Here is an 18,017-nt window from a genome sequence, read left to right on the forward strand (position 1 = left end):
TCCTGCCTCATTAACATAACTGCCTCTAATCCTGCCTCATTAATATCATAGAGGTAGGATTTACAACACATAGGAAAATCACATCAGATCACAAAATGGTAGACAAGCAAACAATACTGGAGTCATGGCCTAGCAGAGTTGACACACATTTTTGGGGGACACAATTCAATCCATAACAACTAGTCAGCTACTGCTTTAAAGAAAGTCCGAAGCTAGGCCTTAAATCAGGCCTCCACAGTCAATAATTTTCTGGGTTTAATGTAAATTGGACAAAAGGGTTGGCACTAAGTAGTCAATGGAAAGGGAGCCCCTGCGTGGTGTAAATGGTTAATGCGCTCAACTACTAACTGAAAGGTTGGAGGTTTGAATTCACCCAGAAGTGCCTTAGGAAAAAGACCTAGCAATCTACTTTGGAAAAATCAGCCACTATGGAGCACAGTTCTACTCTGACACACATGGGATGGCCATGAGTTGAGGCTGACTCAACGTCAACTGGTTTGGTCAATGGAAAATGTCCTGCTCTTGGAATGACACTTTAGAGACTAAATCTGTAAACATTCTGGATTTGCACCTGAAGCTTTCTGAAAGCAAGTAAGGATTTTAAAACATATTCTGAATGGGCACATGGGCTCCAAAGGTAACTCAGAATGCAGTTTATGAACTAGCCCATTTTGGAAGTTACAAATACAGAGCACCACAGTAGGGAAAGGAGGTCAGGAAATGTGGTATTCTTAACTGAAGTCTCATCTAAACATGACAGTGAGAATGGAATAACTGCATGTAACTACGGATGAAGCTGTATCTCTGTGCTTCAAATTCTGGCAAGAATCACACAAGAATTGGGAACTCCAGAGCTACATACCAGACCCCCCTAAATCGTCAAGCCAGTTGCATTTATTAGCCAGAAATTTCTCACAATGTGGGTTTTTATACGATGGAGTTATAAAAACAATACATATATGAAGATCCAAAATTGGGGCTGAAGTTCTTGCATGAGAACTTTGAAAATTCTCTTCAAAACCAAACTGTTTTTCCCTAAACAATGTCTGAGCTATGGATACAGGTTTAAGCTGCCAAAGAATTCACCTGTGATGTTTGTATTCTATTCTAAAGAGACAGAAATGTTGTCAGAGCATATATACTGCCTTTCGCCTGGAATTAAACTTTACAACTTCAGAAACATCTCTATTATGCCCCGACCCCCTTAAAAAAAAAAAAAAAAAAGTTGAGGAAGGTATTTCATTAAAAGCAAGAATGAAAATCAAATACAAAAAACTGTCAGAATCAAATGTGAGTGTGTCAGTCAGTAACTTTATATACAAAAAATATATACAGACTTCCTGATCTACAAGCAAAAAGGGGAATATCAAACGAATCTATAAATACAGCACAGTGTGAACACATATCTCTCCTGCATCTTTTCTGCTAGTCTTTATTTAGCCCCACCTCAGACTTTTGCTCAAGCCTCACTTTTAAGCTTTCATAGAAAGCCTTCCTTCAGTAACCAGCTGATCAGTCTACCCTGCCATCTCTTTAGCACTTAGGTGTTACGAAGAACTAACTTTTCCTTGTGTTGGGCAACATTTTCAGCATGTACATTAATTCATTTAAAATTCATACGCAAAAAATCTATAAGGTAGTTGTACTATTATTATCATGTTATAGATGAGGAAACCGAGAAAGAAAGGTTAGATCAGTTGCCCAGTGGGCTGGGTGGCAAAGCTCCAGGGACCTCACTCGCTGCCTCTCTGTAACAGTATCATTTGCGCTTATGGACAGATTATTTTGAAGAGTTTAGTAGTACTTTAAGGAGTCCTGGTGGTGCAAACAGTGAAGCGCTTGACTGCTCACCTAAAGGCTGGAGGTTTAAACTCACCCAGCAGCTCCATGGGAGAAACAGCTGGCGATCTGCTGCCATAAAGATTACAGGCAAAAAAAATCCTATGGGGCAGTTCTACTCTGTTAACTGGGGTCGCTATGAGTTGGAATCAACTCGAAGGCATCCAAAAACAAGAAGTAGAACATTCAATAAATATTGCTGGGTGGTTAAAATTCTGCATGTGGGTATCTGTGCATCTGTGTGATTGTGTGGGTGTGTGTAAGTTGTGCAAGTTATGTGTGTGTAGGATGGGTTATAATAGAAGTCTGTATCAACGTATTCATCGGAAGGAAAAAAAGAAATGCACATTTTATTGAATGTCTACAAGGTGCTAGTCAGAGCCTGATGTTTTCTGCTTACTTAATTTTCACAACAATCCTCAAGTGTTCTCTCTCCAGTTTTTATTTCTAGTGTGTGTTTGTTTTTTATACAGATGTGGAAACTGAGGCTAGTGAGGCTAAGCAAATTAGGAAATATCACACAAGTAGTGGATGGCAGAAGATCGACACCTCACCCCCTTCATGCATTCTGATATCCAATACTATTTGCTGTTTTGTCCTTTTGTTTGTGTTCCAAAGATCCAGACAGCTAAATTGTTCACAGGATGGAGTACGACCCTCAATTGTTTTCTGCCTAGTAGTTCTCAGGGCAGAGCATATAACAGAGCCTCCTCATCTTTTGTCTAACCACTTCTAAGAATACTTCACTAATTGTTTTAGATCACATCTCACAAGTACTGACAAGCCCTTTAAGTCTAGAGGCTATTGAATCTGCCATCAGTGGTCTCAGGGCTCATGTTCACCCTTTCACAACTGGCCACATTCTAGACTATGACTGAGGTAACATTTCACAGATATATTCCCTGGCTACAGATCTGTAAATAACTGTGCACTCAAAAGTGCCTGAATATCTACCTTGCTGTGTAAACTTGCACCTAAAACACAATAAAATATTATTAAAAAAAAAAAAGTGCCTGAATAGATATTTTAAAAATATTGGAATAAAACTATTGTTGTTAGTTGCTGTCAGGTTGACTCCAATTCATGGCAACCTCATATGTGCAGAGTAGAACTGCTCCATAGTGTTTTCAAGGCTGTGACCTTTCGGAAGCAGATCGCCAGGCCTATTTTCCAAGGTGTCTCTGGGTAGGTATGAATAACGAACCTTTTCATGAGCAGTCTAGCACTACCCAGGGACTCCAGGTATAAAAGTAGAACCAAAATGTCAAACCTTTTTGGACCATAATTTACAGTAAGAAATACTTTTGATACCGAGACCTGGTACTCATGTACATGTGTGTGTAAATACGTATGCATAACCAATAAAATATTTTACAATGATGCTTACTTTTACTGCAACACATTTGGTATTTTCTATTCAATTCAGTTTCTTTCTTTTTTTTTTTTTTAAACACGAAAACCACGAGAGTCTTTACACGACTCCCTAATCACAATGCAACCAACAGCTTTAAAAACAGGGATCTAGAACATACTGTTCCAATTTTAATTAATATGTTGTGCAGAAGAGAATCACAAAAGCTTGTTGAGGCAAAATGAATAACATGTATTGGTTTCCTCTCATTTATCTGTCTAAACTTACGTGAAATGAGACTGAGACTGTCATTGTTGTCTAAGGGGGAGGCACATAGGTACCCTTTTCACCATGTACCCTTTTGTGCCTTTTAAATTTTGTACCAGGTGAGTACATTGCCCATTTGAAAGTTAAATATAATGAAAATTTACTCCTCTTCTGAAAATTAGGTTATCTAATCAGGGCTGTTTTTACTTTATTTGATTTCATTTTGTTCTGAGTGTCTGATTTAAAAAAAAAAAAAAAAAATTTTTTTTTTCCAGGAAAGAAGTTAAACTACAGGTCTGTGGTCTCCATCTCATAATCTTCTCTTTTAAAAATACTGATTGACCATGGGCTCTTCTCCAATATTACACACTTCTGTAATACTCTTGGGGCCTCAAAATGCATAACCAATATGTTTCAATAAAACTAGCCAATTTCTTTATTACCCCTGGAATGCAAGTAACTGGACTTCTAGATTTGAATATATTCATCTTACCCAAATGGTCTTTCAACAGATTTTCTCTCTACTTCAGTTTAGATTTTCATCCCTTCTAAAATGATATTTGATCCTGGCCTCAAATGAAATATTATTATTTTCTAATTTTAGAAGGAAAAAAAAGTAAATTTTTTGATATATTTTCATCAGTTTTTCTTTCATCTTAAAATACAGAGATAATATTTTCCTAACTCTTCTTCATTTTACATGCTGTAGGCACAAAGAACACGTCTTTAGAACTATGAAAAGCGAAGCCAGAAAATTTTATTAGCACAGAAGCGAAATACTGCCCTATTACTAGACCAGCCAATGCTGCCATTTTCCTTATGGACATTCCTTCTGAGAAACACACACATGAGCCAAAATGAGATACATGAGCCAGAATTCCCTATTACTTAAGGATTTCTTTCAAATCAAAAGCAGCTTACGATGTCGGTGGTTTTGTCTGCTCTCAACATTTGAAAGCGGAAGTATAGATTACATGGAAACACTGTCACTCTCTGGAGAGAGAGGGTTAAACTCTGCACGAGTGTTAAGGCCTTAAGTACCTCAGTGAGTCATGGGAAAGTGTGGAGACTGACTCCTGCTTCAGTTCTGCTGTCTCCAAAAGCAGCTACATTTGATTGTCCTGCAGCTAAAGTAGTTTATATACTATACAGCAGAGGAGCGAAATAACTTCTATAACTCAGAAACAGATTTTTTTCTTTTTTAAATGGTAAGAAACTTGTTTAAATGCCAAAAGATCCCTGGGCATATATACAAAATTTGAAAACACCCTCATATGAGAGTGAGGAAAGGAAGGATGAGAAAGCCCCTAAACAAGAATAGTGGGAAACGCTATCTAAGGAAAAAAAATACATCCACTTTTGTTTAAGTGGGCAGTGAAATCTGTGTATAGATTGCATTTTAAAATCCATCCCATTAGGTGCTAGTGCATTGCTGCTATTAGATTATTAAGACGGCATGATAGCTGAAACCCGTGTACCCAAAGCACTGGGATATGTCATCCGAAATTTTAAAATTACAAAACACGCATCCTTCATAACAAAAGTTCTCTCAGACTTTTGACCTCTATGTTTCTGGTGTCATACAAAGCTAGAAGTTGCTGTAGGGGCTGGGGAATGTGGCTCTGATTGCCAACCAAGGTTTTCTCTTTACACTGTCTTGTCTACTCATTTCTTCACTAAAGCCAGAGATTGTCCCGTTAGCTACTACTGCAGCACTTCTACCAGATGCGACAAATCACAGAGGTGTATTCTGAATGCTCCCTTGTCATGCGAACAAGAGAAACATTGAACGCTGTTACCAGTCCCTATGCTTCATTTTTGTTTTCCACATTTTCCCCTAAATGTTTGTAAACTGCTCCAGGGAATTTCTCTCGTAATATTTAACCTTCTTTCCTCTCCTAGATTAAAACACTAAAGCTTATGTTAGTAAAATAAAATGTCATCATTAATTAGAAGTAATTTTGCATCTCTACTATATATTCTGATGTTGCCATTCCAGTATTGTGGCTGACTGGAGAAGCGATTTATTTTAATGAAGAGAACCAAGCATCAGAAATGTAAAAGTTATTTCAATGTTTTGAAGATGATCTGATCATTTTCACTAATATAGCCTGGCAATAGCATTCAGGTTTTCATTAAAAATAAAACTTCTATCTGAATTTGTGAAACATAAAACAAAACCAAAAGGTACTTCATAATATATACATACACATGTATTTTAATTCCCACAAATCTTTGATAGTCTAAGTTCCCTTCATACTTCCTCTGAATTCATCATTGTTAAATTGCTGATCACAGAGTTGCATTCAACTATTTAATCACTTGTGAAAAGACAGCAGTACTGACATAAACTTCAGACCAAGAAACTTGTGAAAGAGTTTCTCACCCTCATTTTCCTCCACCAATCCACCTAAAATTACCACTCATCGGCTTTACATGAAAACTGTCAGTTTCCCAACATTTGTTTTATTCATTTCAAAAATAGATTTGCAGTTTTTGTTTTTTTTAAATTATTCCATTATTACTAAACTGTTTAGTTTTGAAATGCCCCACACTCTGAAGAAAGTAATTGCATTTGCTGGATAACTGTTTCAGGTCAAAACAGATAGCCCCGAGCTTTCTCGTTGGTCCCAAAGGGATGTGGGCCTCATGCACAAACTGCTTTGTCTTCAACCCAAGAGATGGAATTCAGCATGCATAGAGTTGATGTTTGCTGTAAGAACAATAATCACTTTACTACTAAATCTTGCAATTTCTATATTAAGACAAACTTGGTGAAAAATGGGTCAAAATTTGAGGCTCAATATCAGCCTTGTTTGGCAGTAAAGCCAATCCTCACTCATCTGTGGAAATGGCAAACAGGGAGAGCAGAGAACGTTTCCAAAACTCATTTTAGCAATGTTCCAACAGTTTTAGTCATCAGAGAGCCTAACAAAGGGCAGAATTTAAGGTTCTTCCTCATTTCTCAGCCCACCATCCAGGGCAGGGGAGGGGAGGACAGGACTGACTGGAGAGTCTCTTTCCTCTCCTTTTACAGAGAAAAAACAAAACAAAACAAAAGACAGGGAGGGGGGAGATTAAGACAAACATAAGGCCACAAAGAGAGGGAGGGTGCTGACTGTTCTGAAGTGATATGCATCCTTTTAGAAGACCGGGAGTAAAAGGAAAGCCCTCCAGAAAAGCACAAAAATACATTCCCAACTCATTTCTTCCCAGAAGCACAAACTAATCATGACGAAAATCAGCCTCAAGAGGAGACTGAATAATTGCTAAACAATCCACGCATAATAATAATAATCACCTTACATCTGACAACCACTTTATGAGTGTCAAAGCAATTATAAGTTCTAAAATAAAACAAGACTGATGTTTCAATAATGAGCTACCGATCTAAGATTTTAAAGACAATGTCTTAAAAATTGTCAAGACAGACAATATACCAATTGATACTGTCACTGCTGAAACGTTTTTATTTTATTTTTACATTCTTCCACTGGAATACCTAAGAGGTCAGTTGACACAACATACAAGAAAATCGATCTCAATACCTGACAGCTATTGCCTCATCTTTGACCCCAGGGATCCAATGTGATAATTCAATATATTATCAGACTTGGTCATGAATAATTTTTTGCTAATAATAATAATAATATGTTATGTAAGGCCCAAGATTTTCCAACACAAAAGACATCAAATGAAGACACTAGACTTCGAAGGAATTATCTCATATACTTTATTGATCCCAATCACAACTCTATAGAATCAGTAAACAAAAAATTAGTTGTAACAAAGTCTATGGTTAATATTAGGAAGTCACAGAGAAGTGATAAAAGGACAAATTCCAAGACAGATGCCTATGCAGAGGGTTGAAAAAGCCCTTGGTGAGCAGGGTTAACCGTATAAAATCAGGTCTCCAGCTTTAAAAGACCGGTGGTCATCAAAGAAGTTGTCATGTAAGGTATTCAATCAGCAGAAATATCGATTCTGAACTCAGTACTCCAGAGTTCTGTATCTTATTGCTTTATTGATATAAACACGTAAAATTTAAATGTTTCACCAAACTTCACCATTATTACCTCAAGGAAGTGGGATTATAGAGAATTTCCCTTTTCTATATGACCTATTTCTTTCTATAATGTGCAAATTTCTTACAATGAGCACATTCCTTTTGTTGTCAGAAAAAGAGATTTATTTATTTTGTAAATAAAGAACAGAAAAAAAGTGTAAGCATTTGGAAGTCTTATTCCTCCTGGGTAGAAGCGTGATCTAGTGATTCTTAGTGAGAAATCTCATGAGCTCATTTCGTTTCTAAGGAACCATTTTAATCTAAGACAAGGTAAGACACTGAAGTTAAAAAAGACTTGTCTAGTTAGAAAATTAACTAGAACGAATGAATGAAGCCATTCTACCAAAGGCAGTGGGGGTAATCCTAGTGAACTGCTTTTGAGATAGTCTTCAAAGAGCAGCCAAAGACAGACCAGATGCTGTAAACTTAAAGTAGCATTTCTAGCTTTTACAGTAATAGTAGTATTAACAAAATATCATTTTGTATAAACATAATCACTTCTTAAAATATACTATTTATATAAGTGGGTCTAAAATGACATGCACACATTACAATATCTTTTTATATCCTTGTAAGACCTTCAGTTGAAATCATAGCTCTGAAAGATACGTAAGAAAAGATGTTGGCCACCCCTTTAGATAAGCGAATATTGAAATCTTACAGAATGAAGATTCTATAAGTTGCCTGTAACCTCATCATGGTATTTTATTGTTTTGTGGGCTACGTGCTTCTAAACAACCAGCTAAAGTCTCTCCCACTTTGATATCAGTTCATGAACTCTTGTTTGATCACCGTCCTGAAAACTCTTCATACTACTGACAACAAAAATTAAGCCATGCCTTGAATGATTGAGAACTTAGATTTTATATACTTGTTGAATTGAACCCAGGCTATAAGAAGACAAGTTGAAAAAAATAAACGCTAACATTTCTTTCATTTTCTTTTACTCAATTTTAAGAAATCTCTATTAGTTCTAAAAATTGCTTATAAAGCTAACTCACTTTGCCTTCATTTTCCAAGTTACGAATATGCAAGCCATAACTTTAAGTTGAAAAACTTTATCTGATACTAGTATTTTAAATATCTCTCTGTTGTGTGCCTTTAAGTCAATTCCGACTCACAGTGACCCTACAGGACACAGTAGAACTTCCTCATAGGGTTTCCTAGGCCCTAATCTTTATGGGAGCAGACTGCCACGTCTTTCTCCGGAGGAGTGCCTAGTGTGTTCAAACCTTCAACCTTTTGGTTAGCAGCTGAGTGCTTAATCAATGCACAACCAGGGGTCCTTTAAGAGATCTCCCTAACACCCATATATGAGTTATTCTTTTGATTATGGATACTGGAATCACAGAATTTTAGAGCTGGGAGGTTTTTCAGCAATGTTACATTAATAACTTTACAGTGGACAACGTAATAATTTCAGATGGTCACAAGACATTTAGTTTTCCCTCGATTCCGACCAAAATCTTTATTTTACTAATTTAGAGAATTATGTGTATTAGAAAACACCTTGGTACGTGTGAGAGAGAGAAAGAGAGAGAGACAGAGAGATGTCTTAGCTTTCCTTGAGTCTCTTTCAAGTATTTGTCATTCTCTGTCAACTAACTTTCACAAAATTCCTGGGAGACAGAGCTAATAGTAAGTATACAGTGTATGTGGGGAAGGGACATGACCACCTAGCAAGGCTGACTTCACGGGTGCAGTTGCTTGAGCCCCAGACTCAGAAAGGCCCTAAGTCTTAATCACTTGTGATTCAGTACTGATTCAATGCTTTGCTGTTGCTGTCTTGAAATTTGTATTTTTTGAACAAGGGCTTCATATTTTCATTTGCAACAGAACCCAGCATATTATGCGGTAGTCCTGCCACCTTGCCTTTAACAGCCACCCTTCCCCCACACTTACATATCAATTAATTAAACTATAAAAGAGCCACAAACACAATAAAACCAGGGCTCTATGTCCTTCCTCAAGCCTCATTCACTTATTGCTGCTTGCTGAGAGGTTTACCACAGCACACTACAGACCTCACTCAACTGCAATCTCATTTTTCCATCTCAGTATTTTCTATGTTAACCTCATCAAGTTATGCTTGGCAGATAGAAAATTTTCCCCTTACTTTTATGGCAGGTCAAATGCCTTCTTTTTAAGTATCTTCTCAAAATATATCCCACAAAGTTTTTCACTTACTGCCACTTATTCCCCCCAACCCCCATTTTTAAAGCCAATTCCTTAGAATAAAGAGTTCAATTTTATGTTTGGAAGAACCAACCCCCAAATGACTGTAGACCAAGGAAAAGTGAAGAGAACAGTAAAGAAAGTAAACTTGCCAGCACTCTGATCCTGATAAATTGTCTTCTTTTGCCTAAAGTTTTGGCATTTGATTTGAGCTGTCTCTGTCTCTTCTGCCCTGTGCTGCTTCTAGCTCTCTCTTGGAACTGAAACATTGAAACAACAATCAGGATCGTAATGTGCGTGGAATTTTCACCAATATATTTGACCTTAAAATCACATCCTTGAGCACAAGGGAGAGCTTAGGCCTAGCATATTTTTTTCAAAATGTGGTGTATGTGTTCACTCAGATGCAAGCCTGTGCACCCTGACCAGTCTTTTTTATTAACTTCAAATGAACTGAAATGAAATGGAGTGAGACCTGTTTTGAGTTTGGTACATGTCTGCCAGGCTCTCCGTCTAACGAGTGGCAGAGGCACTGTGCTACCTCACCTCGAGGAGCAAATGTTTGCTCCTCAGCAAGATCAGGGGCGGTTAAGCCCGCATACATTCTGCTCTTATTATTGTAACTTCACTACCAGCTGCATTGTCACCAGCCCACGTTGACATTCCCACCCCACCACCCAGAAGGAGCACATTCTGTCAGAGTTTAAGGGGAATCAGGGCCTTTGTAAAAGAAACCCTCCCAAAGGGAAGGCTGGAAAAATGAGCCAGAAGCAGTAACTGCGGTCTTTTGAAAACTAGTTTTTTAAAGGGCCTCCTTTTCCTTCCCATTCCATCTGTTCTCTAACCCTTCCATTAACCCCCAGAGCCTCTTGTTCTTGCTCCCTTCCCCAGAACTTAAGCAATAGACAAAAGACACTCTTACTTACTTCCTTACAAGTCAAGAAAATTGGAATGGACTTGAGTATGGCTAAGGTAAACCTGAGGAGGAAAATTAATAAACCACCACGTTATCTAGACAGACTGATACCATAAATGATCATGATTCTCAAAGTAATTTTAAAATTAGGAAAAGAGGCAAATATTTTAAAAACAGAATTTAGAAGTGCTGAAATATTCACATATTAAGTAGGCTTGCTGTCTCATGAAGAAATACATTTTTGATGTCCTTTTTTTTTTTTAAATATCTAGAGTCAAGTCCTACTGTACCCTTAAGTTTACCTGTTGCATGAGTACCAAAATACTAAGACTTTTTATTAAAATGGCTCAAATGTACATTTTTTTTCCTGTGAGTTTCACTTTGGAGGTTTAGTGGACTGATTTATAATTTGTCCCCTTTTGTTTTTTTCAGCAGTATGTCATTAAGTCTTTAATTTGGCGTTTCCTGTAGTCTGCAGTAGGATATATGCTATTTTAAATCTAAGGATTGCAGACATAGATGGTGGGTAAAGATCTGTGAACCATAAGTAAATTCTTATAAGGAACATACAAAAAAGATTGTTCTTCAGTCAGACTTAAGCCATTACTTTTTTCAAAAGAAGAAAAGGCACAAGTTAAGAAAAAGGCACCGTCAAAGACCTTCTGCCCAAATGTGCATCTCCATGAAGTTTCCTGCTGAGTGCGTATGAATGCACTGCGATCTGGGAAAAGGATCCAAATAGGATTTCAAACATCCAAAAATTTTAACTCAAACATTTAGGTATTTCACCATGCTGCTATTCATTCATTCACTGATTTTTTTTGTCTTAGTTTAAAGAGATGCTAAACAAAAGGAGGCAAGCTCTACATGTATTTACATTCCAAAACTAAGCTCCCCTCACCATCCCCCAAGTCTGTCATCCCTTCACAGCTAAACAAACCGTAAAGTCTGGCCCTAAATTGTTGAAGAGAAGCAACAAACATAAGTAAGAAAGTTTCTCCCTTTTCTTTAAAAAACAGAACAAAACACCCAAAGTGATCAATCTGTTCTAGTTCCCCTTGTTATATTTGGTATGATTTGCACAATTCTAAGATAATGAAGGTGGGCTACATTAAGGAAAGGGATCAGATTCTTTATTAATGTGGCACCATTGCGTTCTTTATTCTTTAACAGGTTTTGGTCAATTAAATGTTTCTGGCACTTTCATTACTAAATTTAATGAAAAAACTGTGTATATCAAATTAATTTATAAAATTGGTGAATTTATAATTGTAAAGTGAGAAACCCTTTCTGAAACTCACCTAACAGCATAAATATTATTTTTAATTTTAAGCTATAATGCCCTTAATCCAGTTGAGAAGTACATAAGTTTGTCATCTAACAGTGGAGTGGTTTTATTTATGACTCCTTCCATACATGTCAAAAGTAAGTAAACTAAGTATCATTTAAGTCGTTCACATTTGCTTAGAGATAGAGCTAAAGTAATTCCCTGGTATTTCTCATTTTTAAGAGGCTATGCTTTATTATTTTTCAAAGCTTTATCTTAGCAAATGACCTGAGAATCTTCATACCAACTAAAAGTACTGCTTGTAAATCTCCAGAGGCCTGAACCTATAAATCTACCATTTGTTGGAAGGATTTCTTAATAGGCTTTCAATTAATATCATGTTGAACAATAGTTGAGTATATTGGGGCCATAAAATCACTGAATTGCCTAAATCTCTGAATGTATTTACAAATCCTCAAATTTCAAATTTAGATCTTCCATGTATACGTAATTCTATAAAGATAATAAACTATCCTAAATCTGAAAAATGGATGTACATATTACATACACTGCTCATGCCAACACAATCCTATACAAACATATACACTTAATTTTGTCAAAAATCTAGAACAAAAAGCAATATTTCTCATTGTGTTGGTATAAATTGAAGAATCAAGTAAGAATTTAAGAACTATCTAAGCACCTCTGTTAAAAAAAAAAGACTTATAACTTCACTGTATTTCACAAAATTACCTAGGAAAGCATTAAACTCTCATCTGTAACACACTTTGCAATTATTCTCTTCTTCTCACATTTGAAAAGCAAATTAGCAGTTCTCAAATGTGATGCTACACCAGTCAAAAATGTAAGCTTTGAGCTTTGTTAAACTAGTCTGACAAAAACTAAATATATACTGATATTCAGATCTAAAAGAAATATAACCAAAAGAATTCCAAAGCAAGCATAGGAAATATCAGTTACTTATAAAAGAAAGACTCATCTATCTAAAAAACTAAAATGGGCCTTTAAAAATCAATGGTGATCCCCCTTCCCATGACGCCAGTAGAGACTACTTGGGGAACCTGGACTTCAGTCCTTCTACCTGGAGGTTAAGGAAGTGCTCCTCTCCTCTCCCTCCCTGCAGGAGTCCTGTCAGAAGAGCCCTAGTGGAGTCAGGTCTTTCACCACCACCTAGTAGTAGGCCACATGAGAAGCAGTAAGGAAGCAACCCAAGTATCAGCAGGTCTAGTGTGGAGCCTGAACTCTTACTCCCCACAGTAATGAGCCCTCACCTCAACCCTGATGAAAGACTAGTGAGTAATCTGAACCTCCAATCCCATTTGGCAGTAACAGGGCAGAGCAGTATTAGAGGTGGTCTGCTAAAACAGAAGATTTAAGTAAGATCCAGCATCTCATAAAATAATGCCCAAAATGTCTACAGTTCAACTCAAAATCATCTGTCATACCAAAAACCAAGAAAATGTCAACTTGAATGAGAAAAGACAATCAACAGACACTAAGAGAAAGAAGACACAGATGTTAGAATTATCTGGCAAAGATTTTAAAGCAGCCATTATAAAAATGCTTTACTGAACAATTACAAACATGCTTGAACCAAATAAAAAAATAGAAAGTCTCAGCAAAAAATTGAAGATATAAAGAAGAACCAAATGGAAATTCTAGAACTGAAAAATATAATAATCGAAATAAAAGCTTTAGCAGATAGACTCAACAGCAGAATGAAGAGAACAGAGGAAAGAATCAGTGAACTTGAAGACAGAACAATAGAAATTAACCAATCTGAACAACAGAAAGAAACTAGAGTGAAAAAAATAAAATATTGAAGACCACTGTATTATAAATGAATAGGGAAAATGGATGTAAAAGGAGGCAAAGTTTGTACATTTAACTCAAATTAGTAAAATGTTGACACCAGTAGATCAGATAGGTTACGGATGTATAATATAATACCTGGAGAAACTATTAAAAAGCCTATACAAACAGATATATCAAAAAATATAGATAAATAAAAATGGAATCCTACACAGGGTTCAAGCAACACAGGTAGGCTGGAAAAATGAGACAGGGAAACATGAACAGAGGGATCAAACAGAAAACAAAAAATAAAATGGCAGATTTAAGCCCTAAGATATTAATGATTCCATTATATGACATTCTCAGAATAGCAAAATTAAAGAGATGAAGACAAACTCCTGCTTGCTAGGGGTTAGGGATGGTAGGGGATTGGAGGTAACCATAAAGGGATAGCACAAGGGAGATATTTGTGGTTATGGAATAGCTCTGTATCTTGATTGTCATGGTGCTTACATAAATCTACATATATGATAAAATGACACAGAACTATATACACATATTACACCAATGTCAATTTCCTGGTTTCGATGTTATACTATAAAAAACAAAAAAACAAACTTGCTGCTATCAATTCAATTTTGGCTTATAGTGACCCTATAGGACAGAGTAGAACTGCCCCATAGGGTTTGCAAGTTGTGGGAGGTGGATTCGACTGCCGACCTTTTGGATAGCAGACAAGCTCTTAACCATTACGTCACCAGGGCTCCTATTGTGAAATGTAACCACTGGGAGAAACTGGGTGAAAGGTACATGGGCCTCTCTATACTATCTTTGCAACTTCTTGTCAATCTATAATTATTTCAAAATAAAAGATTTAAAAAAAAAAATCAACGGCAAATGTGTAATATCAAGCTATATGAAGGTCATGACACCTTTGTAGGTATATGAAGATAAACTAATAAGTGATTAACGTGTACTAGAAAGTTGCATTTATCCAGAACATTTTAGTTCTTTCAATTTGATGTTATAAAACCAAATCAAACCACACCCATTGCCATCAAGTCGATTCTGACTCATAGTGACAAGTTTTTAAAATTAAAATGATATAATTTTGCTTGTCATTTTAGGATCGGTATGGCATTAACTCAATTCATATCACCTTTATGTCTCCAAGAATATAATAATGTGCATAACGGTGATTCAAAACCAAGCCATAAGAGTTATTTTTCAAAATATTCAAGGAGAATTTATTTATACTCATCAAAACATGTAACCCTATTTTCCCATATCTGTACAACATATGGTTACTCTGTAATTAACTACAAGAGTTAACAGTAACACTATTACTCAATAATCTGGATAAAGAAAACTGAAATAATACACATACACACACACACACAAATATGTACATCTATAGCTAATATAGGAAACCCTGGTGGCGTAGTGGTTAAGTGCTACGGCTGCTAACCAAAAGGTAGGCAGTTCAAATCCACCAGGTGCTCCTTAGAAACTCGATGGGGCAGTTCTACTCTGTCCTACAGGGTCGCTATGAGTCGGAATTGACTTGATGGCAATGGGTTTGGTGTTTTTTGGTTTATAGCTAATATAAGGAGCCTTGGTGATGCAGTGGTGAAAGCGTTCTGCTGCTAACCAAAAGGTCGGTGGTTCAAACCCGCCAGCAGCTCTGCAGAGGAAAGATATGGCAGTCTGCTTTCATAAAGGTTTAAAGCCTTGGAAACCCTATGGGGCAGTTCTGCTCTGTCCTTCAGGGTTGCTATGAGTCGGAATCGAATTGATGGCAGTGAGTTTGGTTTTTGGTTTACAGCTAATATAAATACTTAGAGACTAAAGTATCACATATTAAATCCAGAGACTTTTGAAAGACCACTTAAGGGAGAAAACTATTTTTACATCCATTTGATAAATAAGTTGACAAATGAACAAACGTTTCATGAAGGGTTCAACATAAAGTGATGAAAAATGATAGTTTATGTATGTATGTGTATGTCATACATATATATTTTAAAAAAATAACCTTTCTATTTCTCTATCTAAAACCAACAAAGAGGAAAAAAGAGCTAAATTCCAGGCTGATTTGATACCTACAGAAAAACATGATAGCACTTTCCTGCCACTAAATGGAAGTGATACTTGCATAAAACAATCCTTTCTTTGTAAAGCAAATGGAAAGCATGGATAGCAACTGAAAACGTAAATTTACTCTCAACTGAGTTTTCTTGTATTTCCTAACTGAATACACACATATGATTATGGGAAGACAAAAGTGGGGAAAAAAGCAACCTACAGTCATGTATTGAAAGCACACCCCACGCCAAGAACAGCAAACCTAATATCATGGCTCATGAAGAAGGAGATTCTGTAACAAAACAGATAATTTAATTCAATTTCTTAAAATTAATTGGAACCTTGAACATAAGATGTTAAATTGATACAGAACCTGAGGCAAATTTCCAATATGTCATGATGACATTTTCATGAACAAGGATTTAAAAATTGGAAAGTTCCATGTGCCAAAAGATACATGGTTCATTTTGAATAAAATCAGTGCAGAGTGACAATTACTCTTTTCCATATTTTAGCAGGAAAGATCCTACACTCTGACAGTTTTTTTTTTTTAAATTACAAAATCTGATCACATCAATGAGAAAACTATTCTTGACAAGGAAAGGATTTTGAATATTTTAAGCTACTGAGGTTTTATTTTACTTTTAAGAGTAATTAATTTCTGGGAATATTTTACTTGCCATAAAAACCAGGGTAGTGTGAATCTTCTTGGCGCCTTTCCTTAGAAATATTTATAGAACTTTTCTAACTGTAGTTCTTAATATTTCTTAACATCCTCTTTGGCAGAAATATTAGAAATACATCTTCCTATGATAGCTCAGCCTCAACCAAGAAGCAGCCTCAACCAAGAGAGCTTGACTGGATAATTTCAAGAAACAAACAAAAACCCAAACAAACAAGTTTACAGTACGAGGGTTATAGCCATGTATCAGAGAAGTAAATAATTTTATATAGTATAGTAAATACTTTCCTTTTAGTTTTTATTATTCAGGGAATTAATGATGAATTTTTAGATTCACTAACTTGTTCCAACTTTGCCTGGAGCATAGTAAGCGCTCAATAAATATTTGAGTGAATAAATGAGAAATGTCACAATCAGCATGTACTAAAAATCAAAGCATATCTTATAAATTATCTGTTACATAGAAAAATTATATCTTTTACTTTATACTTTCGAGTCTAAGTGCTGGGGAGGAGGATTTTCTCAAGGTCCTAAGGAATAAACTTCCTGATTTACTTACAGGGACTAAGTGGGACTGTAAGAGATATAAGTAGTGCAAAGGCCTACAATCACCATAAATGTTGCCTCAGCCATTAGACAATTATTTTTGGAATAGAATCTGTTCCTAAAGAAAAACAAGGAGAGACTGCAATGAATAAGCCATATTAAGTGAAAGGCCTTGGGCATTTGAGAGTTGTTACACACAAATGAATAGAGTTGCCAGAGGTTACCATAAAGAACTTTCTTCTACAGTCCCTAGTGACAGATGTTTCTTACCACCGGATACAAAGGTCTCTTCTTAAGATTATGAACCATACAAACTATAGCTATGGTGGGCACAGAAATGACACTAAGTTTAAGATTTTCTTTCTGGGTATATGAGATAGCTTCACTTGTAACTAACTCAAGTGTATTTTGCTATTATTCCTCCCTTACTATTCATTTCAAGTGAGTGGTTTTGCGGTGTTTTAAAAAATTCACTTGAGTGTCTTTGGCTTGTAGCACTCTAAACTGGGAGCAGGCAAGACTGTAAAAAGAAAACGTGCCATCCAGTATTCATAAAGGGTACGACCATGTTGAAAGTAAATATGACCAAGTATCTTGCCCACAAAAAAAAAAAAAAAAAAAGCAATAAAGCTGTGGTTCTAGAAAGTTTTTGGAAAAAAAAAAAAAAACTGCATCTCATCTTGTCTTAACCAGTCTAAGGCAACTGCAAATGTTAAGATTCCTTCGTATATTACTTAAACTTCCTTAATGAAATTCAGGTGTAATCCCTGAGGCTCTGCAGCCCAGAATGGTTAACTCAACTACAGAATATAGTATTTGCCAAAGGGGAATTAATTATGTTCAGAGAGGTCTATTATGAATACCAACAAGTATAAATTCACTATTTACTGAACAATAGAAAAGTGCTAACCGAAGAATTTTAAATTGTGAAATATCTGTTAACTACAAATGCATTTGGTTGAATGGTGGAATCATGTTTTTGGTTTTTGTTTGTTTGTTTCATTTTTA

At 36.1% G+C, this 18,017-nt stretch overlaps 1 protein-coding gene and 1 long non-coding RNA gene across 5 annotated transcripts in view; both read right to left on the reverse strand.

Annotated features, from left to right (window-relative positions):
• ARL15 (ADP ribosylation factor like GTPase 15) overlaps positions 1-18,017 on the reverse strand; it is a 540,185-nt gene that overhangs the window by 142,842 nt on the left and 379,326 nt on the right. The window lies entirely within an intron of this gene.
• Positions 3,697-16,039, reverse strand: LOC111821267 (uncharacterized). The gene is made up of 2 exons (XR_002824716.1): positions 16,002-16,039; positions 3,697-10,676 (listed from the first exon to the last, which is right to left on the reverse strand). It is a non-coding gene; the product is annotated as an uncharacterized LOC111821267 (long non-coding RNA).

Source organism: Trichechus manatus, unplaced genomic scaffold (assembly GCF_000243295.1).
Source record: "Trichechus manatus latirostris isolate Lorelei unplaced genomic scaffold, TriManLat1.0 scaffold00074, whole genome shotgun sequence".
Classification (NCBI taxonomy): domain Eukaryota; kingdom Metazoa; phylum Chordata; class Mammalia; order Sirenia; family Trichechidae; genus Trichechus; species Trichechus manatus.